The sequence below is a fragment of the Scomber japonicus genome, chromosome 3, assembly GCF_027409825.1.
Source record: "Scomber japonicus isolate fScoJap1 chromosome 3, fScoJap1.pri, whole genome shotgun sequence".
NCBI lineage: Eukaryota > Metazoa > Chordata > Actinopteri > Scombriformes > Scombridae > Scomber > Scomber japonicus.
This window is the reverse complement of record NC_070580.1, coordinates 4,747,151-4,771,862: the sequence shown is the minus strand read 5'-3', so window position 1 is coordinate 4,771,862 and position 24,712 is coordinate 4,747,151. Positions and strand designations below refer to the sequence as shown.

Below are 24,712 nucleotides of genomic sequence, written 5' to 3'. Positions count from 1 at the left end.
GGAAAAATACAGATTTTACTTATATGGACATGAGGCGGGGCCATGGGTGGAGCCATGGGCGGGCGGGGAGGTTGCTCGGGCTGGATCTCGAGGACATTGTGCAATCAACCTGTCAATCACAACGTAGCCCCGCCCTAATGCATACCCTGCTTTATCGTCAAATATAAAATCAGGGAGGCCAAAATTTCACAAATGATTGAGACGAGCGATTGAGACCATAAACACATTTTGAAAACGTTTACTGAGGACAGTTACTACTACACCCATCTGGGTATGAAGAACTGAAAGGATTCAAACCTGCAAGACCTAATTAAGATGAGGTTTCCATGGCTTCTCACAGCAGCACTCCATTGTGTTGATGTGGTTCAGCATAACACCACAGAAGAAAAACAGTGCTTATTTCTTCTTTGTGTGGAACCCACAAGAGGCACAAAACATTTAGATTGCCTTTTTTAATGCTGCACAATTCCTCTTCTGTACTGTATCACACCTCTTAAGTCTAAGTGTGTATGGGTTGGGGGTTCTGCGGTGGTTCTGGGAGTCATATTGAAGGATTTACAATCTTTTTCCACAGTCTCTACCTCAGTCTTATCAGCACAGTAGCCTGACAGCAGCCTAAATACCAGGAGTTACTCTGTCCTCTCTGCTAGCAGCTCTGTGTATCACCGTGACTGATGTCGACACCAGTGTAGCACTATACATGTAATTACACATTACACAGCTAATTCATGGAAAGTCCAAACTCCAATCTGCTTATTTCACACTGAGGCTCATTCCAGTGGTTCACAGCTGTATTGGAGCAGCAGTTTCATGGATGTGTCTGCACAGCTAGTAAACAGCAGAGGATACAAAGTGTATTTGGTTTCACAGGCTGCTGCTCGCCCGCTCCTTTGGATCTGCAGGCTTTGAAGGAGTCAGGTAACAGATGCTAAAGCTGGCAGTAAACTAGAGGCCGGTAATTACACACTCTTTAACACACACAGACACACACACACACACGCACGCACGCACGCACGCACACAAACATCTAATCAGCATTTTAGCACAACAGTACAGTCACACTACACTGCTTCGTATTCCCAAATGTCTTCATTAATTCTTCCATCCAGTAGTGAGTCCTCTCTGGCCTGTTCTTCCAGCTCTACTAAAAGAAGAGTCACCCCACAAAAACCAATCTGCTTTACTAATCAGCTTCCTTCAGGCTATGTGTGCTCACACAGTCCAATCACCCGTTACATTCTTCTTGTGATCTTCCACAATCAGCATGTTAGCAGGGTCGTGATGTCTCGCCCCTCCCTCTGCCCCCCGCTGCTATGTGAGGGTTGACACACCCCTATTTAATTGCCCCGTCCATGCTCCAAACCTTGTCTGGGAGGTCTCATTTGTTATGAAACATGTTTGATGGTTTCCTTGGAAGTCTTGTACTGTGTGGCTATCTGACGAGCATCTCTAACTATCATCAACACAGATATTACCATGTAGAAATCTGACATGAGAAAAGTCCCTAACTCATGCATCCTGGCAGTCGAAGAAAAAGTTCAGACCAACAACATCAATCTGTTGATTCAACTTTGTCTACAATACACCAGCTAAAATTTAAACCACTGCTTTCTAGTACAAACAACATGTCCTGGTAACTGTTTGTATGGACTTGCTCACAGCCAATCAACGCAAGCGTTCTTCAACGCACCTACAACCCGTCTGTGGTGGTGAAGTCGTGATGAATTTGAGTTAGCGCGCTTAGAAGTTCAGTAGCCAAGATGCCACCGAAAACGGCTCTAAAATGTGTCTACAATAAACGCTCGTTACACCAGATAAGACAGTGTACAATAGGGTTGGGCAATTAATCGAAAAATAATCAAAACCAACATTTAGAAACTCTAATCGACTTAATCTTGCTCATGTCAATTAATGGTGGTGTTCACTGTTGCCATGACAGTAAAGGTTGCATATCTTTAAGGAACTTGTCTCCAGTGATGATTTGAACCCAAACCATGATCTTTACATAGTTCAAATCAAGTCAACTAGACATTAACCACAGCGTCACACCTTAAAACATCTTTATTATCACTCCCTAAAGATCCTCATGTGTAAAAATATCACAAAACATGGTGTGAGGGCAGCAGTGCAAAATACAAAACAAAACAAAGTTCATCAAGGGTGGAGATCATCGTTCATTAATCGTAATCAAGGTTAAAGGTTCAATTAATGGTGTGTATCGCCCTAGTGTACAACATGTAGAATGGGTATCCAATGAAGTACTCAATTTGTATCTGAATCACTTGAAGGGTACTCGGACTGGTACTGGTATCTTCATTTACTCAGCCCTAGCCTCTGTCCACATTAAAACACCAAAAGCGATGTGTGAAGAAGCGGACACATAGTGCGCAAGCCAGCAACCAAGCTAGGCTAAATGCTAACCCTAGTCACTTTTCTATAAATAGGAGTTTTTGTGCAGTGTCCGTCAAAACTTCCAAGTTCAGAACGGGCCTCTGGTATTGCTGCTTGGAGCTTTCTCCAGAAACGCTCCCCAAACAACTTCACACACCCAAACACTGTGCTTCTTTGAGTCCTGAGCAATACACCTGTCATGACATAGTTGCTTCCCCTAGACGTCATATGAGTGCAAAAGATCGCACAATTCAAAGTTTATGACTTAAGATTGTGGAAAACTTTACTGCTTGCTTTCTCAAGAACCTTCACGCTCTACACTGTACTCCTTTGTGTCCTCAGTAATACACCTGCCAAGTGTGAAGTCAGTGACATGAACAGACCGAGATAAAAGACAGAGCATTTTAGTGAGTGAGTGGATATAATTGGGTATAATTCTTGTGAGCGGTGAGCTTCTATACTGTACAGAGTGTGTGGTCATTTTGAGCACTTTGCAGCTTTTCCAGGCTCTGGTTTCTCTGTTTGAAGCTTAATTGGTGGCTGGTTTAAAAGCGAGGAGTGAGCTCTCATTTGTCAACCTCCAAACCTCCAGAGACCAGTGATGGTTCTCTGTGTGTAAATGTGGGTGAAGTGAGGTTGGGGGAGGGGAGGGGAGGGGAGGGGGTATAAAATTGGATGCGTATTGTCCCTTTCATCCCCTGTGCTATTAGTGTGTGTGTGTCAGTAGGTCAGGTTATTGATCAGCCTCATGTGTGTTTAACTGTACCTCAGGGTATCATCTGGCCTCCATCCTTAATCTGTCCATTGTCTCCTTCAATCTATTTGTTTTCTTCATCTCATCACCCCATCCAACCACCCCCGATCCATCGCCCCTTGCTTGGATCGCCTCTCTTTTTGTCTCTCTCGCCATCTAATTTAGCTTCCTGTCTCTCTGAGTCTTTGGTCTTTTCTCAGTCTGTCTATTAATTTAGTCTGTCTTGGAGAGAGAGGGGGGGAGGGAGACCAGAGGCAGGAAACGACTAGTTAAATGAGGGAGGTGAGGATACGGGAAAGGTGGAGGATGGAGTGAAAGAATAGGAAATGCCTGTCCTGGTTAAGAATCATCTAGAAAGACTTCACCCAATCAGTCTATCCTAACTAGAAAAAGACAGCCCACCTTTTGAATGAATCCATCCTTTCACATTTTACATTATTTGAACATTTTATTTCAAATTTAGAACAGATTGGAAAGCAAAAGCTGACAGCTGCTGCGTCAAAAATGTAAACCGCAAACAAGCAAATAATCTAATTTAAAAACCCGCAGCAGAGCTTCCTCTCATTTTAATACATTTGAATAGCAAAAAACAGAGCGGCTCAGCTGAGAATCACTAATTACGGACTGAATCTAAAAATGCACAATCACATTTCTTGCAGAGGTGTTTGTTGTTGTTTTTGTTGTCTCTCTCTCTCTCTCTCTCTCTCTCTCTCTCTCTCTCTCTCTCTCTCTCTCTCTCTCTCTGTGTCTCTCTCTCTTAGGGGTTTGAATAAATTTACATCCTCCAAATTTGAATTGTGGATAACAAAAGATGAAAGTAAAAACTCTTTGTAGTTGGGGAGGGGGGTTGCGCTGTACCACGGAGGCATGTTGGAATTGTCAAAAAAAAAAGAGAGACAAAAACCTCCTTGTTTCAGCATTTCAAAGCATTTCGGTGTAGAAGGGAAACCCAGGAGTGACCCACTTTTATTCACCTTTTCACAGCCGCATCTCCTTTCAGCAACACGGCCGCCCCACTAAAAGCACTCAACCCTGCCTGAGTCTAACATCCTTCAGGTCTGGACCATCTTTGAAAGAAGAGGAGGAGGAGGAGGTGGAGGGCATTAGAGAGTAAAAAGAGGGGGGAAAAAACCTGCAGGCTCCTGAAAAGCTCCAGTCAGTGAGTGAATGTCATAGGAATGGTCAAGCAGTGATTGAGATTCTGCTCCCTGTTCTGCTTCGTCCGGGAAGCACAAGACAAATGTAGGTGACTTTAAATTAAAAAAAAAAAAAAAAAAAAAGAGGACATAATCAGTGAAATGAGTGAGTGAGCACCCCCCCCCTCCTCCCTTGACTCTTCATTCATTTCTCTGTCTCTATGCTGGAAGTCATATGAAGTTCAGACGTAGTTCATGCTGCTCCCGAGACGAAAATGGAGTCGGGTAAAGAAGAGAGAGAGAGAGAGAGAAGGAGAGAGAGAGAGAGAGAGAGAGAGAGAGAGAGAGAGAGAGAGAGAGAGAGAGAGAGAGAGGGAGAGGGAGAGGGAGAGGGAGAGGGAGAGGAGAGAGAGAGAGAGAGAGAGAGAGAGAGAGAGAGAGAGAGAGAGAGAGAGAGAGAGAGAGAGAGAACGACTAAATGACATGATTTGATTATATTAATCTGCTTGCTGCTAGCTGCCTCCTTGCTCTCCAAGGAAAGTCACCTTGTCTCTGTAAGGGTGTGTGGAGATAAAGCGGGGGTCGATTGGGCTTGGCATTACATCATTTGTTTGTGTAATGCTTTCGTGTACGATTAGACAGACTGATAAACACAGATTGTTTTGTTTTTAAAGAACACTATAGATGAGTTTCTCATTTGAAGCAATCAAGGATGCAGAAAAACATGCTGCCACAATCTCCTGATAACCTAAATATGGACATTTTCTATACATATACTTATCTATGTGACACTCATTCTTCCATTTCCAAAACTTTTTATTAACTACGTGAGTTTTCTTCCTGTTAAAGGGGAGTTTTTCCTTGCCGCTGTCGGCAAGTGTTTGCTCATGTGGGAATGTTGGATCTCTTTAAATGAACCTAAAGAGAACAGTCTAGATCTGATCTATATGAAAAGTGCCTTCAGATAACTGTTGTTCTGATTTGGAGCTTTAAAAATAAAGTTTGACTGATAATAATACTGTTTATCGCAATTATTTCTGAGACAATATATCGTCCAACAAAAGTAGTTATTTTGACAGACCTACTACCAACTTCATTAAAGGACATTTATTAGCTCAGACTGTGTGTTGCACATATCTAACAACTCATTCATAATTCATTAAAAGGTGTTGCAGCTTTCTGCAGCTAATACCCTGTAACATTATTGAGTGAATATAAAAGAGTTTACCTCAGTCTCAGTAAATATCAGTATCAGCCGATATTCCCTTTGTTGACTAACATTGGCCTATTGTGTAGCAGGCTGAAGGGATTTAGAAGCAATTTCTTGTTAAAGTTATTAAAGATCGTTTGATGAATTTGTGCTCATTCAAAGTTAGCGTTATGACAGACTGAATTACTTTAAAACAATTCAGTTACTTTATTTTAATGATGTCCTTGGTTCCCAGGAAGGAAGGAATAAATAACAACAAAACACAATAACATCATCAAAAAAAAAACTTATATATTGTATAAAAACCAGAATTGGCCCAGAATTTCACATATTACAGCTGATCTACATTATGTTGTGATGTGTGTTGTTCACTGTAGACATGAATCCAGCTGCTGGAAATTGAATTATTATCGTTAATTTGTTGATTATAATCATTGATATTAACATGTATGTATGTGTGTATAAATGTTGCTGTTTCACACTGGACTGTGGTGTATACACACAAACTATGTCAATACAGTATTTAATCAGTGTTACTGATCAGCCACACAGGATGAGGAGAAGATACTCAAGCACACCTGTTAGGGGGTTTTCTCTGGAACATCTGCACCACCTGTTCCAGCAAGTGTGTGTGTGTGTGTGTGTGTGTGTGTGTGTGTGTGTGTGTGTGTGTGTGTGTGTGTGTGTGTGTGTGTGTGTGTGTGTGTGTGTGTGTGTGTGTGTGACAGGCTGCAGCTCCACACTGCTCTTAGATAAAGTAGCATCTCTGTCATCAGCTGCATTAAGGTCCCCAGGAACAAATGGTGTGCCAATGTTTTACACTCACCAGGGGAATGGATTTATGATTAGCAGCCACTTTCTGAGATGACCACATCCTTCTGACACACACACACACACACACACGCACAGATAATGGATTCACCGCTGACACACTTACAGTCATTAAAATGCTGATTACAAAAGTCATTACATCCCTCGTGGTCACCTCTGGAGGAAAATACTGCTATTTGCTGTTGGAGCTTTCAGTTCCCCAAAGAGCTTATCAGATGCTCTTTTAAGCAATTCTATCTTCAAATAAACATTATTAATTAACCTGCTGATTATTTCCTCAACTCATCAGAATGTGACTTGTTAAACTGGGAGAAAATGTCATTCGTTACGTAGCGCCCACAGTGCTGCCTTTAATTTGCTCTTTTTATCTGACTGACATTAAAAAGCTATTTACTGTCATATGAGACAATGTAATAAGATAAGTTGGACATTTTTGGGATTTTAAAAAATGACAAACAAATTGACTAATGATCGCTTCACACTCCAACAAGATAAAGGCACATCTTCTTTTTCCTGAGGGGAATGAAACTTTTTCCTGTAACTCAACACACTGAACCATCATCACTGCAGTGTTAACTGGTGTGGGTCAGCAGCACCATTCTGCTATATGGCTACAGAGCAGTCAGAGCTGTTAACATGACTGTGAGGACCGCTGACGTTAACAGTCTGACAGATGTTTGAGCAGTTGTTGGGAATTGGCTTAAATGATGTAATTTAACATAGAATTTCGCTATATAGAATTTTAATTAATAATGGTACATCAGTGTTATTTCCATGATTCCTTCAGAGTCTGACAGCAGCAGACGTAGACAGAGTGAAAGGCTGATAAATAATCACCTCTGTCATGTTTATTCTCTTCAAAAAAGGTCAAAGCCTCATGACAGCAGGGTGAAAGCTGCTTTAAACTACAAGCGTCTCTTCCGCTGCTATGAGACAGAGGGGGTTTGGTCATCTTTGTCGTCAGTAGCGAGTCTCACCCTTCCTTCAGTTGCACTGGCATTTGCTGGCAGCGCTGTTTAACATCAGTCTGAGAAGACATTTCCAGACAAAAAAAAACTAACATACCCCAACGCTGACTACACACAGCAAGAGTAGCTATAAGAGTACTGAACCTGACAGGATGAAGGTTTCTCTACACAGTATGGGCTTGTTTAAGCAGGTTTATTCGGTATCACTCCAGATTCTTTATCTAACCCCCTAATGTGAGTTAAGATGTCTGATACGCTTAAATGCACACTAATCTGCAGCCCCCCCCCCCCACACACACACTATCTATGTATCCCTCCTTCCTAACACTAGCCTGACCCCAGCTTCTAAAAAACCTGCAGCAGATGTGTTTTAATGCATTTTTCAGCTATAACATGAATCAATGTTATCTTAGCAGCAGCTGTTCCGTCGTGTATTTACTGCACTCAAGCAACATGTATGAGAATGATGTATATGAAAGTGTGTTCAGTCCTGAAACTTGCTTACTAGCTTTGAATGAGAGTCAGTGAGTGTGAGAGCCTGACACAAACAGCACACAGTCATGATAACAGACACTGGCCTGCAACCAAACTGCAAATCAAAAGCTAAATAAAATCAGGCCTGGATGAAGCCAAATGGAAGACCCATTTTTAGGTCTCCCTCTGCTTTGTGTATCCGTCTTTTAAAATCAGATCAGAGACGGCTGGTTTCAGTGTGGTTTGGGTCTTATCTTCATTTCTATCGTGTCTTTAATGCTGCGGTCCATCCTTCTGTCTGTGTGTGTGTGTGTGTGTGTGTGTGTGTGTGTGTGTGTGTGTGTGTGTGTGTGTGTGTGTGTGTGTGGAAAAGCTGATGAATTGTTAATGACGTTCGGGTGGTGTTTTATGAAACCTAAATGTGGATTTTTAAAATGACGACGTCACGCGATCGGCTTGGTTTCCCTGTGAGATGTCTGTGGCAACGGATCGCAAACACTGTGACACACACTCACACACACTTGTACAAACACACGCTTCACTTTACAGCAGTGTTTCCTGTCCACCCTGTGTTCCCTATAATCTAATGCTCGGATGTGTAGTGTGTGTGTGTGTGTGTGTGTGTGTGTGTGTGTGTGTGTGTGTGTGTGTGTGTGTGTGTGTGTGTGTGTGTGTGTGTGTGTGTGCAGACAAACTAAATAAAGTGCAGCAGCCTTTAAGTGAGCTGTGTGCCTCTGTATCTTGTAGAGTGAGACAGTGTTTGTACTTAAATCACAGGCTGGGCTGGGCTCAGTGCTGAAAACAGGGAGAGTTACTGTGGACTGGAGGTGACTCAGTGATCACCTCTGAGTGGTGGACAAACTAAATATGTCCCTGTCCATTTACAGTAATACTGCTAACAACACAAGAGAGCCAGTTAAAGAAGAACTGGAGGTCACTATTGTCATTTCTTACTGGAGGGCCTCAACCAGCCCAGAACAGCATGTCACCTCTCGGTTTCATTTCCCTCCACTGAATCCCAGCTGCTGCCTGAACCAAATCCCCCACACTCACTACACAACAGCAACTAAAAACAGCTCCCACCTACCTGATCACCATCATTCAGGTGTACACTCCCTCCTCAGTACACTCTTCAATGAAAGGTTCCTGGTTCAACCACTACAACAGGTCCTAAGTCAGCAGCCAGACTCTTCTCTTCTGTAGTTCCCTGGTGGAGGAACAAGCCACCAAATCTCTGTTCAGAGTGACTTAGTCTTTAAGAAAAGACTAAAGAGCACGATTTATGGACTCTATACATTGCCTCTGTGCACTGCCAGCTGGCACCTATGTCCTATTGGACTTTAACTTAGCTTAATAGCAACTTGAGTTGTCCTGATTAGATTCCTGCTTGTGTTGTAACAACTGTCAGATGTATGTAAATTATTTTCTACGTGTGACACTGTGTTCATATACTCAGTTACTGTGCCAATCACGCTTTCCAGTCCAGTCAGAAATACTCCTGAAGAGTTAGTAAAACTTTACATGGATGGACAGAAAACTGCAAGAGAAACTTTTACAAAGCAATGTCCATATTCTTCTGGTTTACTAACTGGGGGCAATGAACCAATGCATCTGGTCTGCAACTAATGATTATTTTCATTATCCATTAATCTGCCAATTATTTTCTCAGTTAATCAATTAGTTGTTTGGTCCATACATCGCCTGAAAATTGTGAAAATATCAATCACTGTTCCCTAAAGCTAAAGATGATGTCCTGAAATGTCTAGCTTTGTCCACAACTCAAACAAATTCTGTTTACTATCATAGAAAACTAAAGAAACCACAAAATATTCACACTTAACAAGCTGGAATTAGACAATTTGGAAGTTTTCTTCTTATACAATGACTCAAAATAATTAACAAATTATCAAAATAGCTGGAAATGAGTTTTAAAATAGTCTGCAACTTGCAGCTCTAATTGCCAACAAATCCCATAATCCACCAAAACCACCAATTAGTGAGTCTATCTCTCAGTATTTTCTGTCTGTCTGTGGTATTCAACCCCAAATATTTCAGTTCCTACTGAAGACTGAAAGCTATAAAAGCAGGTCACATATATAACACTAGAGCAGGAAACGGTATTCCTGCTATAAAGCTCAGAAATAGAGGACTGGGTGTCAGTGTCAGTGACACTTTAACAGGGTGTATGCTTCCCAAAACAGAGCCCGAGCCTCTTTCCTCCAGCTGAGAGTTGGAACAGGCGTCTCAAACCACACGGCCGCTCTGCCACCCTGTCACTGCCGCAGCACAATGATGGGGTTCAAACTGCTGACAGTGGGATGCGACCCTGGACGCTCTGCTTATTTGAACCAGCTGGCTGAAATGTTGGTCCAACAAAAAGAAGTCATGAGAAGAGTTCACCCACAGACACCGGCCGCCCTGATTTAACCACAACAGCTTCCTGCAACCCCCCACCCTCACCACCCCTACACCCCAAAATCCTCCTACCAGGTCCTCCTCACAACTCCAGCCTGGGAATAAATAGTCCTGGCTCCGATTTCACAATGTAATCAAAACAGTGGGCTTTGTGGGAGCGCCCGGAGGTTAAGAGCCTGGCAGAGGCAGTGGGACAGAGGAGGAGGAAGAGGACTTGGACAGGGAGGAGAATCAAGGAAGGGGGATCAGGCGTTAGTTTATGTAACCAAGGTCAGCTGCAGAAAAACACAATAATCCTTGACGAAGACAAAAACAGTAAGAAGCACCGGGGAGGAGGAAGAGGAGGAGGAGGTGGGCTGGGTGAGGGAAGGGAAATATGAAAACAAACAGATAAAAGTCACAACGGGGAGGCGTCCGTTTGCATGGCCAGAGCTTCTGGTTTTTTTTTTGGCGTGGGGAGGAGTAATTGGGAGCAGCCGCTGACACTTTAAATAGCTGCAGAGTGTGGTGGGATGTGGTGTGGTGGTGGGGGGGTGGGGGGGGGGACTTGACACCGCAGGAGGAGGAAACACACATCCCATGAGCCATTGTATAATTCAGATGAACTCAAGGAAGAAATTAGAAAAGCCTGAGTTACTAACCCCCCCCCCCCCCCTCCCCCTCCATGCACATCTGGCTATTTTGGTGAACAACATCAGCAGTGGCCAAAAAAATGGACTTTATGAGGTGCTCTGGTTGCCTACTGCTGGAGAGCCATATGGCTGATGACAGACTGGCCATTTGGAAATTGGGCAAATGCCAGAAGGGACAGAAGAATTGGTCATTGCATTGATTTAAAAAAAAAAAAAAGATAAATAAATATAATAATTGTTCAAAAAGTTATTTTATGGATATAAGCCAAATATTTCAAATGGGCCCAATTCTCACTTTTAATAAACACATTCTCCTATGTTCCAATGCATGTAGCCAGTGGAAATTGAGCAGGTATAAAATGTATTGGCCACAATAAAAGAAAACCAATTGAAAAAAGGGAGGGAAAAAAAGAACAAAAAGCCTTGTTGGCTGAGATTGAAAAATGTGCAAAAATAAATCCAAACATGCCTCTGCCTCAGGTGTAGCTTGGGTCACCAACTGTGCTGCTTCAGCTGGCAGCGCTAATGTAGTGTGTGTGTGTGTGTGTGTGTGTGTGTGTGTGTGTGTGTGTGGACACAGGAGTTGAACTTGTAGCAGAGCCAGAACAGAGACACAAACAAGACAACAAAGGAAGCAAAAACAAGAGGAAGAAGCCAAAGAATGAGATTTGGACACTGGATGGGAGCCCAAATTCCAACACACCAGAACTGTTTTTTCCAACTTTCACCCACATTTATTGGCTGACAGACAGAGACAGAGAGCCTAATGAAGCTAAACCATGATGATGTGATTGACACGGTCAGAGAAAAGCTGCATGAAGGCGAGATGGATTTATCTATCATTACAACATTACACTATGGCTGTGCACTGCTCTTCTTATCAAACATATATTTGTGCTGAATGCACCTTTAGTGGAGCACATGTCATAGTACCTAACTCTCTGCCGCTCTAACATTGTTAGATTGTGTTAAAGTTGTTTGCATACATCAGCGACTGCAGCGATTATTGTTTGTGTGTGTGTGTGCGTGTGCGTGTGCGTGTGCGTGTGTGTGTGTGTGTGTGTGTGTGTGTGTGAGAGAGTTTTTATCTGAAGCTTTTTTTGTTATCATTTGAGTGGGGTTGGTGTTGGATTTACCCCAATCCATCACTGCATAAATCCACAATGTACACAGCTCAAATCCATCTCTCTCTTACCTCCTATCATCATAAAAATGCATAAAATGCCCCAAAAATATATATTTAAAAAGAACTTTGACTTTAAAATGATTATAGAGCTTACCTGAAGAGATCTACTGCTTATTTCCTGCTATTTCCAATCTCTCCATGCCTCCCAGGAGCGTTTGTCCAAACCTGGAAGGAAGGAAGGAAGAAGTACAATTAGAAAAGCCACAGACGGCATTTCTTAACATTTTTCTCTCCTAAAAGCCAGAAGCAGAACGGACATAAAACAACAAGAACAACACTAACAGTCTTTGAGGGAATATAATGTGGAAACAGATGATGACAGCAGTAGCGGCTGGCTGAAGAATTCACCTCGACAAAATGAGCTTAAACCAATTGCAACGCCTGCCACGACTCCTTAATTCATGTTGCGCAGGTGAGGGCCTGCGTTCTTCAGACAAGGCCGTTATTGTTCAGCGAGACAACAAAGACATTGCTGAACATGGCAAGGCAAGAGCGGCCACAAAAGTCACCTTTTAAAAGCCTGACAAATGGCTGCCACAAACAAGAGAACCTGGCACAACATGAAATAGGACTTCTTTAACCACATATTCAAAGACTCAGGCACGATTTAAAAAGACATGAAGGTTATGAAAAATAATCTCTTTCTGTTAATAGTGCAAATATGAAACAATGTGTACAGGAAACCCCATAGAAAAATCAGAGATATAGCTAAATTCACAGGATAAATTATTCTTTCAAACCCACCACTCTCTACTAGCTAACATGATTACTACCAACTTCCAAATGTCCACTGTAATAAATGTGTGTCTAAAATCTTTACACTACATTCAGAGTCTTCAGAATATACTCACAACTCATTAAAGAAATGGATGTAGGTGCTAACAGTTAAAGTTAGCAACAGCAGCATTCAAACAACACAGCTAGCACTAGCATTAGCAGCTAATGCCAACTTCCAGATGTCCACTGAAATACATGTGTCTAAAATCTTTACACTACATTCAGAGTCTTCAGAATATACTCACAACGCATTAAAGAAATGGATGTAGGTGCTAACAGTTAAAGTTAGCAACAGCAGCATTCGAAAAAACGTGGGTAGCACTAGCATTAGCAGCTAATACCAACTTCCAGATGTCCACTGAAATAAATGTGTGTCTAAAATCTTTACACTACATTCAGATAATATTCCCACAACTCAGGGGATGTATGTGCTAATGGTTAAAGTAAAGTTAGCAACAATAGCATTCAGACAGAGCTGGGTAGCATTAGCATTAGTAGCATTAGCAGCTAATGCTACTTCCAAAGTAGAGAAGCACCGCCTGCAATTTTCTTTGCTATTTTCAATTCAGTTTTTTAAAAGCCTGACTTGCCATTTTCTACTTTTGTAACTTTTCTTTCATGTAAAATTGAAATTCAGTTGTATGCTCATATAACACATTATCCATATAAATCATTTTTAAACTTTTTTTTTTACAAAACAGAATAAACTAAATTTAAAAAGCATCACAGTTACAGGACATTCTCTTTCACTCTCACTAAAAACAAACTATGTCACACTGAAGAACTTCCACACTGACAAAGTGTGTGTGGCTGTACTGTCTGTGCCTGTGTGTGTGTGTGACATAAACCATCATGTGGTATTTGTGACCTAAGGTGGTCTTATGTACAAGGACAGTGTATGTGTCCACACAGTGTAGATGGTAATGTAAACTACATTTATATAGCACCTTTCTAGCACCTTTCATTCTATTTAACTGCCTTTTTATTTTACCATGTGTTGCTTTTATATTATGTCTTCATTCATTTTGGATTTTATCTAAAGCACTTTGAATTGCCTTTTTGCTGAAATGCTCTGCACATAAATTTGCCTTCCAGTCTTCCGAGCACTCAAAGCTCTTCTACAGTGCCAGCTGCACTCACCCATTCATACACACTGATGGCAGAGGCATGTTAACAGGCTACCAAATGGAAATGGATTCAAAACTGTGGAAATGTTTTGCTTATTTAAATTTCGTGACTCAAACCTAAAAGACTTCCATTCATGAACAAGCAGAAATATCAACTGCATCAAATCTGGGCTGCATATTAATATGCATCTGAACTGAATCATTTTGGCACTGGAGCGAAAATCTCTGTAGACACACACACCACTATCTTTATGAATATTTCAAAGTTAGGACAACTGAGCAAATAGACTTCAACTTAATCCTCTAAATGCTCTTCTAAACTATATTAACAGAGGCCTGCATGGGCCTGATTTTGACAAAGACATGAAGTGAAATGAAACCTGAATCCTTCTCAGCCTTTGCAGCTCTACTAAATTCTCATTTTATGCCTGTCCTTCACCGCCGGTGTCCTAAAGCTGTGAAGGCGGTATCATTCCCTTCCCACAAGAGATCCAAATGACTGTCATTGTCTAGGAATGCTGCCCTAACTTTGGACCAAGTTTGCTCGGTCAAACCTGGAGTTTTTCCAATCCAAGCCTGGAGGTTGTAAAACAAAAGTGGTTTTAAAGCGGTGGCTGATCCTGGAGCTCTTACCTCTGCCCTGCGGCCTGGACGTGCTGGGTCTTGTTTTGCAGCTATTCCCTCAGGTGAGAAGCTGGCACTAAAGTAACTAATTTATTGTTCCCATTTATCTTTTGACCCAGACTGTGAGGGGCGAGGCCTGGAGCGGAGCTGCGTGAAGACAAGTTGAAAGCTGAAGTTTGTGGTAGAACTGCGGGTGAGACTGATGAACTGATAGGATTGAAGTGACAGGAACAGGAAGGATTGCAGTCTTTGCTCGCCTCTGATGTTTGTTCCCCCTCTTTGAAAAGGGGATAGAAGTTGACTTATATCACACAATGCTTGATCAGGTTGAGCAAACAGGTGGAGTTATCAGAGACCCTCTACTCTGAGACCATAGTCGACTTTCGGAAAGAAGAAGGAGTGAGTTGAATCCCTCTGCCAATCGCTTTTTGGACGCAGGGCCAAATGAAGAAACCTTATGTAAGAGCACTCACATAACAACAGCCAGGCGCGCTCTCTCACATTAAGGGGGCGACTTGAATCCGGATGCATTTAAGCCTTAATGGCTCCCTTTGTGGCCTTGGAAATGGGCCTGTGCCAATTCCAGCCAGGCTTCCCATTGTTAGGAAATGTACAGTGACTCAACTGGTGACATGGCGTGTTCGCTCGACCTTGCCAAAACTATTGAGTCACCAGCCAAAAAGGGCGGGCAAACACCCCTCTACCCCCTCCTCGAAATCTCTACAGAGTGGGACATGGCACCCAGGAGTCCTCTCAAACATGTCCACTGGTCCAAATTCACAAGGAAGCTTTTTTTGGACAGCGCAGAGACTGACTCAAACTTAAATCAGGCCAGATTAAGCCGGGGTAGGAAAAATATCAGTGGCCCAGCTGGAGGCAGCGAGGCGCGTTTTCTGTGAACAGCAGACGAGTCCTTCAAAGCGACTAAAACTGTCACAAAGGGATTCTCGTGAGAAAACAAGACTTCAAAAAGAGGCCACTTCCAGGCATTATAAATTCCTAAAATTAGTGAGAGCTTTCACCCTCGACTTGGCAGCGCTGTTGAATTCTGGTACACATGATGGCACCATTATGTTGCATTCGGTGAAGCTGGGACATGTAAACACATCAAAAACCTGGCTCTTCAATGGAGGAAATGACACAGCGTCACCAAAAACCAACAGTGCCACCAATCCAGAGGTTGTTAAGCTGTCGGTCTTAAAACTGCCATTGACACAGGGCCTTTGGCCGTGGCTGCTCTGTCATTAAATACCAGAAAATTTCAGCTTTTTTCCCCCTTCGCTGTTCGTTGGAAAATATAAACAGGGTCTAAATACAACTCCTGCCCTGCCCTCTCTTAGGGTGGCTGGCACTGAGCTGATGCCATCCTGCTTCATTCCTCAATCCACATCTGCTCATTCCACCTCAGGATGAACAAAGGTTAAGTCAACAGACTTCACCACCAAAAAGAAAAAAAGCAGAGGAGCCGACTTTGGCATCAAAACGGAAAAATAGTATTGTGGTTGGATTCTTGAGAGCCAGGAATGAATGTGTCACTGAATCCAAGCAGCAGAAACTTTCACTGGAAGTACTCTTAATGTTATATATATGATGCTGTATCTCTGAAGCTGGACACACACTGTACGTATCTATAAGCCTTGTTGTGTTAATGCAAACTTCACATGGGTCTGTTTCATCCAATGATGATGCAAATAAAGGAAGTTGTGGAATTGTAACATGATCAAAAAGTAAATGGTAAATAGACTGTAGGGCTCAGTGATAGGGGCAGAATCAAATATCACAATATTTTTGACCAAATACCCCAATATCAATATTTTGACAACATTGTAGGGATGACTGTTGGTCATGATGGTGCTTTCACAAAGAATTTTCACAATGAGATTTTTGATAAACAATAATCAGTAATGTGGATATAATGACTGGATGGATAAAGGCAGATAATACATTTTTACTGTATTGCAGCCTTTAAAAGCAGGAAAAGACACTTATTCCATATCCCCATATTTAGTATATTAAAAATCTAAGACAATAGATATAAAATATCACAATATTGATTTAATCTAGATTTATTGCCAAGCCCTAATGGACTGTACTTATCTAGCTCTTTTCTAGTCTTTTACACTACATGTCACATTCACCCATTCACACACATTCATACACTGATGACAGGAGCTGCCACACGGTACCAACCTGTTCATCAGAAGAAAAAGTAAGAATAAAAATAAAAATATGTAAGCTCAGATGGCTGGAAGATAAAGATAACATGATGCGTGTGTTGTGCAGTCTGAGTTAGAGTGCAGATTTAACCACACCATGTAAAATTCACTCAGTGTAGTTTAAAACACATCTGTTGACAGAGTGTAAATTAGGGACATGAACAGCTCCTAACTGCATACAAGCCACCAAATCCAGCTGATCTTCCCACAGCCAGACTGTTAATTATTCAGACCATTAATCAGACGTCATGACATCAAACAACCTGCAATCTGGTTAAATTAAACCCAACTGCAAAATTAGTTGGGGGGGGGGCAATCAAACAGGGTTGAAATCTGGCTTAATCCGGACAGTGTCTACCCAGCTTAGAGCCGTGTTCAGACCGACTTTGGTGCTACGTCATGAGGCCAGTAGTGACGTGATGGGGTGGCCAATCAAATACCTACAAGCACACATTCCTAGATGATTACTTTAGACTTTAGAGCATAAACGTTGTATTAGAGTTTAGAGCATATTAGAGCATTGATCTGTTGCAGCTCTCCTTAGATTGTATTTTATTGTATGGCCACTACTTAAGCAACACATCCTCACCAACAGCTGCTTGTGTTGTCTTAAAGCAGGTCTGATGTTGGTCTGAACGGCCCTGCTAAGCCTTAATGAGATAGAGGATGAGCACTTTCCAGTGACAGCTCGCTCATTAAGCCTAATTGTGTTCTCACACAGAACACGCCAGCATCTCTACAGCCAATTCATTCATTCACAATACCGTGTTTCCTGATGACATGCCAAAAAAAAAGAAGGATAAGCTCATCATCGTAATCTGACAACAACACATGGCATGTGTACCACACTTCCCCCAGCTCGTATTAGCTGTGATTGATTTTTCTAAGTCAGTGGGGCAAACACACACACACACACACGGGTCATCAGCTACTATATTTACCAAGGCCTAAAATCCCCCCTCTCGTCACCTTTCACTGCCTTCTCCTTTCACTCCAGCAACTATCTTTATTCTCTATTCTATACAGACACACCCTCATATACAGTAAACGGATGCTTATCTAAGCTGAGAACATTGTTTTCCATAGTAAACTCTTCACTCAGTGGTTTGTTTCTTTGAATCATGACTGTGTGTGAAAACAGGAAGTACCACCTTAATATAGGTGTCATCACTGATCTCAGTTTCAGTTCACGGTTACTTCTCTTATGATGTTATTATTTGTGTATGTTGCATCTTGCCTTTATAAAGCACTTTGTTACTAATGAAAAGCACTAGAGATAAACTTTAACTTACATATAACAATATTGTACTGAGCAAACAAACATGGTGACATCACTATAATAAACACCTTGTCTAGAATATCTAAACTACTTGATTTAGAGTTCAAACTTCAAGTAAGCAAAGTCTCATTCATTTTCTGCATAGACGACAAACAAAGTGACTCTCAGCTCCATCACTTCTACTGTTTGGATGGATATAGAACTCTCTCTGATAAGCTTATTCTCCAGAGCAAGAGCAGCCTTGCCCCATTTCACCTTTCCTGTAATAAAACTGGAACTGTGCTTTAAAGATTGCCTGTGAATTGTCTTTGAGTATTGTTAAGAGCACTCTATAAATAAAATGTGATTGCCTATTGATTTTTTAAAAAGTGTAAATCCTGTCATAATAATTTGGCTGAAAAGGTCTAACACAGAATTGGGTGATCATTTCTACCTCATGCTTTATAAACAGTGAAACCAGACCGGGTCAATTTTGACCCTGGAGGACAAAAGCTGCACGGTCCACAGAAAGAAAACAGGAGGGTTCAGGTTTTATAAAAAAGGTGTCAAATCCAGAGGTTGTGTTTCTTACTAGCTCTAATAGTCGTGCCAGGATGACACAGTGATACAGGTTAATCCTAGTGAATGGGTCAGTGCACATCATGTGACCTGGCTTTGTGACCCTTCTCTCCTGCTCCCGCCGGACTATATGTGGCTTTGTTAAACAAGTCAAGCGACAAATGGCTACAGAAGTCATCTCAGGGCCCTTTCCACACAGAGGAGGTCTACACTGTAAACATGAAGAGTGAGCATATTACTCCTCATTAGCTCCCACTATCTTTTACAATGATTTGGAAAGATTTTTATGTGTTTATCTGCTGTTGTTTTATTGTAATGTGTTTTTATTTTTCTCTGTGAGGCACTTGGAGCTACATCCCTTGTATGAAAAGTGCTCTATAAATAAAGTTTATTATTATTTATTAATAATTTAAAGAGAACCAACATTCCTGTATGAAAGCGAGGAAAAACTCCCCTTTAATGGAAAGACACATCCAGCAGAACCTGGCTTTAGGTGGGCGACCATCTGCCTTCAGCGGTTGGATGGAGAGAGAGAAAGAGAGAAAGACACACAGGAGCTCAGCAACAACAACAATAATAATAATAATAATAATGATAATAATAATAATAATAATAATAATAATAATAATAATAATAATAATAGAACTGTGTGAGGCTTTACTATTATAGAATGTACCGTTAGTGAGGTTTAACACCTTTAAAAAACAACAGGAAGTTTAAAAAAGTTTGGGCGGGTCAAAGACACAAAAACTGATCTCTCTCTCAGCCTTGTCAGCCACTTCCTCACAAAGTCACAGACCACAGCAGCGCGGTGTGACCCAATCTTCACCTGCGCCTTCAGGAGCTGTTTCAACTTGAATTTCACACAACGTGGAGAAGCCTATTAAGTGTGAACTTGTTCTTTTTGCTTTCAGATGAAGCTGGATAATGAAAGGGATAGGCAGGAACAGGGGTAGGGACCTGAGGGCAATCAATGAGGATATCCCCCCTCTGTGCTGCTATGTGCCAAACCAATGAAGCCTCCAGCTGACCGCTTCTACTAAACCGGGCCAAATCACTCAATAACTTCTATCATTTAAAAACACAGCTCACTGTAACTTCAACTTGCTCCTATTTTTCTATCACTGTATATCAGAGGTCACTAATAGGAGGACCGCGATCCAGATCCAGACCCAGATGCTGACCTGTCCAGATCCTAGACCTGTAGCTGATGAAATATTGAGGATTGTTACATTTTGTCAGAGCATTAATATTATTATTTTAACGGGCGCAGCTTCTCCAGCTATTACAGTAAAACTCACAGACCACTGTGCATAGTGAATCTTCTCACATGACGCTAATCAGCCAATCAAATCCATTCGGATACACGGAGAGACTGGACTGTCAGTGAGATACACACAGTTGAGATGTTTTGTTATTAAGTTATTAGATGTGAAATGAAGTTTATGGTTCAAGTTTAAAGCATAAACACGGAGCTAGGCTGACGTCTAATTCTCTGCTAATTTTCATTTCTGTTCAACTATGTGAAGAAAATCACTTTGCGTACACTATGTTCAATCAGAAGAGAACATCTCAAATCCTCGTGTTTTTATCCACTTCCACTTTGTGTTAAAGTTGGGCTCCTCGTTGTCCACACTGGTAAAAATACTAGCTTGTTTATGAGCCAAAGCACTGCTCGCTTTTACAGTGGACGCACAAAACCACACACTGTACTTTATTTTCACTCCATCCGACACGCACTGCTCTGCAGCCAGACATGTTCGCTAGAGCAGCAAATGTGTATTAATCCACAGCTGAAAATAGTCCCTAAAAAAAAATCACTTTTCCTCCTGCTTGAGTAACGTTCACTAAAAACTACAGTGTCCAGTTGTGTTAGGAAATGAATGCAGCTTAAATGTTGGGACTTTTTTTTTTAACTTTACACCTTCAGTAGGGAACAAGGGGTTTGGACTCATAGACAGGAAAGCTGAAAAGGACATTATTGGTTTTAAGGCTGCAAAGATTATTTTAAATATTGATTAACCACTCAATTATTCTCTCGATTAATCAATTAGTGGTTTGATCTATATAGTGTCAGAAAATGGCTAGAATCACAGAATTTGGATTTTTTTTTCTTAAAAAAAATGACTATTAATGATTAATTAATTATCTAAATAGTTGCTATTTAATTTAATAGTTGACAACAAATTGATGAATCAACTCATTTTTGCAGCTCTAGCTAGTTTTGATTTTCCTGTGATTTTTTTTTGACAAGAAAAACGTTTTTAACTATTTAACTATTTTAGCTTCAACTATTTACAATGAAGAAGCTATTTTACTTCATATGTTTTAGTGTCATTTCCTTCATAAAATATCAGAAATGACCAAGAAAAAAGAAAATCACCCGAGTAGGAATTGGTCTATAAGAGTCTACATGACTGCTTATTTCAGCAGAATCCTCAGTTAAGTTTGGTACAGGGTAAAAAGGATGTTCTACACTTGATCACTTAATGCAGAAACACCAAAAGGATGAGCAGACTTGTGCTGAGATTACAGTCCAATCCCTGAGAGGATTGCTTCCTTCTTTAACCGTCCATACCTGTAATCAGCTTTTCCCGTCAAATAAAATCCAGTCAGGAGCTGCTGGCTTCATGAGCTCCTGATGCTGCCTCTCTCTCTCCCTCTCTCTCTCTGTCTCTCTCTGTGAAAAAGCTAACCCTCGACAAAACTAACTTCAAGTCTTCCTCTTCTTGTAGCTCTGGATTTGCATCTAACTCTATTAAAAAAATTTGAAAAGCAAAAAAAGCAAAGGAGTGAATCCAGAGATAGCAGCAGAGATCAGTGTCAGTACAGTCCAGCTGTGATATCTAAATGAGGCCAATGCCTTCTGATTGCCTTTTACTAAGCAGAACATCAGGTCATGATGTCGTTATAGTAATCAGTTGTTGACTGTGATCAATAGGCAGCAGACTGAACATGTGTAATCGATACAGGCCTACAACTGCACCCCGTTCCACCCCCCTACTATTTGTCTGTATGTCTAACACAGGACAAGTACATGTACATGAATGCAAAGAGGACAGTGTCATTATTCCAGAAAATACAAGATGCTAGGTCATCACAATACTGATAATAAAAAAAGAAAAAGTTACATCATTAACTTTTTCATGTTTTGACTTTTTTAATGTTGTAACTGCTATTTTTCTCTTTCTTCCTTCCTGTCTTTTGACCTATCAGGATAACTACTGTAGTATTTTTGTTGGACGATATATTGTAGCGATATAATGAGGAATGGAGGACACTACTAGATTAGCCAATGTGACATGAATAGCCTCTTAGCTGCTAATGTGAAGTGTGGCAATACTGAGGTAAAAAAAAGATCAAGGTCATGTCCATGTATCATATGTCCATATATAGACATGATGATGTTGATTATTATGTTATTGTACAATAAGTAGATAACATAATTATAGTGACAGACCTAACTGTCTTACTTTAATTTCAGGGGTAAACATACTCTTCCCTTAATGCAGTGGATGATGTAACAGGAAGTATAATGTTGCCATGGATTCAGTTAGTTACTGTAGCTTGAGCCCTGTTTCTTTTTAGCCAATATTTATTTACAGTTTGACAAACTGGCTCCATTAAAAGTATAATTTACTATTAGCAGTTCCTGTCTCCAATGTATCCCATCTTTCCTATGATTATTAAGCAGATTTATGGATATTTGTTTGTAATGCAAATCAGAGATGATGATATCCTCATGAGGTGTTTGTTGCACTCAGTCTAAAACTATTTGCATAATGTCACCATTTGACATTGACCATTTTTCAACATGACATTATGTAGTATGGGTCAATCAGCATGACAAGGGATTAGTTGAAGATGAAGAGCTTTCCACTTGGCTTCACCTGAACCAGTCACACTGGTTTTATTCTGTCCTATTTCATCAGAAAACTGTTCTAACGAAAAACAAGATGATATGAAAGGAGCTGATCTGTCAGCGTGACGTCTGTGATTTTGTTTGCAGCTCACAGTCACAGCTTAACATATTTTCAGTTTAACCCCTAACACAGGGGAGCTATCTGTGCCAAAAAGCAGCACGCTGGGTTCACATGGTAGGAGCATGTGTGTGTTTGATGTAAAGGAAGCTGTTGCATATGGAGGTCCTGACATTGTGTTTCTGCTACTGAAATGTGCTCCAGCTGGATCCCGTCGGGACATCTGTGCTGAACGTATACACTTCAGAGTGCTGATGGAGGCTGTGATTCAGACACACACACAGCAAGCAGGAGAGCACTCAATTCATTTTAGAGAGAAGAACCAGAGAGGGTTTGTGTTGACTACATTCTCACTAACATAAGGTCTGTTTATCCATCACAGCTTTGGTCCCATCAGGGCAAAATTGACCTAAGACAAAATTGACCTAAGACAAAAGTTACCGAGGCCAAAACTGACTCATGCTGGTTTGACTGTGTAAAACATAAGGTATAAATTATCACCCAATTATGTGTTAGACCTTTCAAGCCAACTTCATTCCAACTTATTACCACATGTTTTACACATGCCAGACTTCATTAAAAAATATATATCTCATTTTTGATTAAAGCCTGTTGTCCTCCTGGGTCAAAATTGATCTGAGGACAACAGGAAGGTTAATATAAGAACAATTTTTTTTAGAGTTTTGGATAAATCAGGCAGTAAGGTTTTGATTGACAAGAGCAACAATGCAATTGTGTTTTTTTGGGGGGCGTCAGCAAAGCTATAATTTGTGATGGGGCAGTTTATAGCTATACCTGTTCTACTATATTCAACTCCATAGAAGCTCTGTCAGCCAACACACTCACTTCCTTAAAGACTACATGTAAAAAAGTGGAAGAACATATTAAATATTAAAAAGAAGAGGTGTGTAATCAAGTATTCCAAGCTATCATATCAAAACTATATATATATATAAATATATATATATATATATACATATATCAACATCTTATCACCCCGAGACAAAACAAAACAGACCGCTACCATGGTAACAATAGTAGATATTGTGCCCAAGATGAGTATAACAAAAGCTCATTCACAAAAAAAGTGTGAGCTGCTGCTATGGAAACAATGTCTAATGTGTTTGTGTGTTTTAAAGCAGGAGGGTTTACTTTGTGCTACTAAACTTTAACAGCTCCCATCACTGATCATCACTCCTGCTGAGTGAAGCTTGAGGTAAACCACCAACACTTTAACTGGCTCTTAAGTGGAAGCAGGGCTGGGCTGGATTGTAGGAGAGCATCGTGCCTGTTAGCATGCAGACACTGTTTTATTACCACTGTGGATTTGTGTATCGCTTAACACTTCACGGTTTTCAAATGTGTGCAACAACCGAAGAAAATGTGGACAAACACCATCATATCACATCACTACATTAACATTATAACCAATGGCACCAGGCCAGAAGTCAACCGGTAACATCTAATTCTCATCATGAGGTTCATCTTAAAAAAGTGGAAAACCCCAATATTTTATGACATCACTGGTGCCATAACAGCCTGGTGCCTGGCTTCCTCTCCTCTCTTGTCTGCTGGAGCTTAACAGTCCTCTTCTTAATCGCTCCTGGTGGGGTATGAAGCCGAGTGGAGGACGGAATGAAACCACATTGCAGCCGGAAACACGACGCAGCTGTGCCAAGTTCTTGTTAGTAAAAGCTAACATCCTGCTGCTTTATGTTCAAGACAAAATATTCATTCAAAAACATTCAAATAAGAGCAGCTTGATTTGTCTTAAATAAATGATGAAATATTACATCATGTGCACCTGCCCTCAGGGTTATCAGCAGGATCCCTGCAAGTCTCAGGACTTGACTTGTGTTGACGTTTCAATGGAAGGAATGTTAATGGCTGACAGCCTGATACTGACTATCACTGACTACCTACAGGATAACACAGGAAGAGACCAATGATGAAGAAAAGAAGGGAAAGTGAAGAAATAAAGCAAGCACATTTAAGATTGAATTTTTCCATCAGATGGACTGTCCATCCATATCAGAGCACATGAAACTGATCTTTCAAGTTCCCAGGCATGTTGACTAGGGCTGGGTATAGTTTAAAATACAAGTAACTTTAAAGTGATACTGATACCAGCTGAGGACTTGATTGGATACCCTT

At 41.0% G+C, this 24,712-nt stretch overlaps 1 protein-coding gene across 1 annotated transcript in view; it reads right to left on the bottom strand.

Moving 5' to 3' along the window:
- plxnb1b (plexin b1b) overlaps positions 1-24,712 on the bottom strand; it is a 119,297-nt gene that overhangs the window by 76,101 nt on the left and 18,484 nt on the right. The window contains exon 2 of the mRNA XM_053315395.1: positions 12,092-12,162. The gene's annotated coding sequence lies outside the window, so the exon portion shown is untranslated. The remainder of the gene's footprint in view (positions 1-12,091; positions 12,163-24,712) is intronic.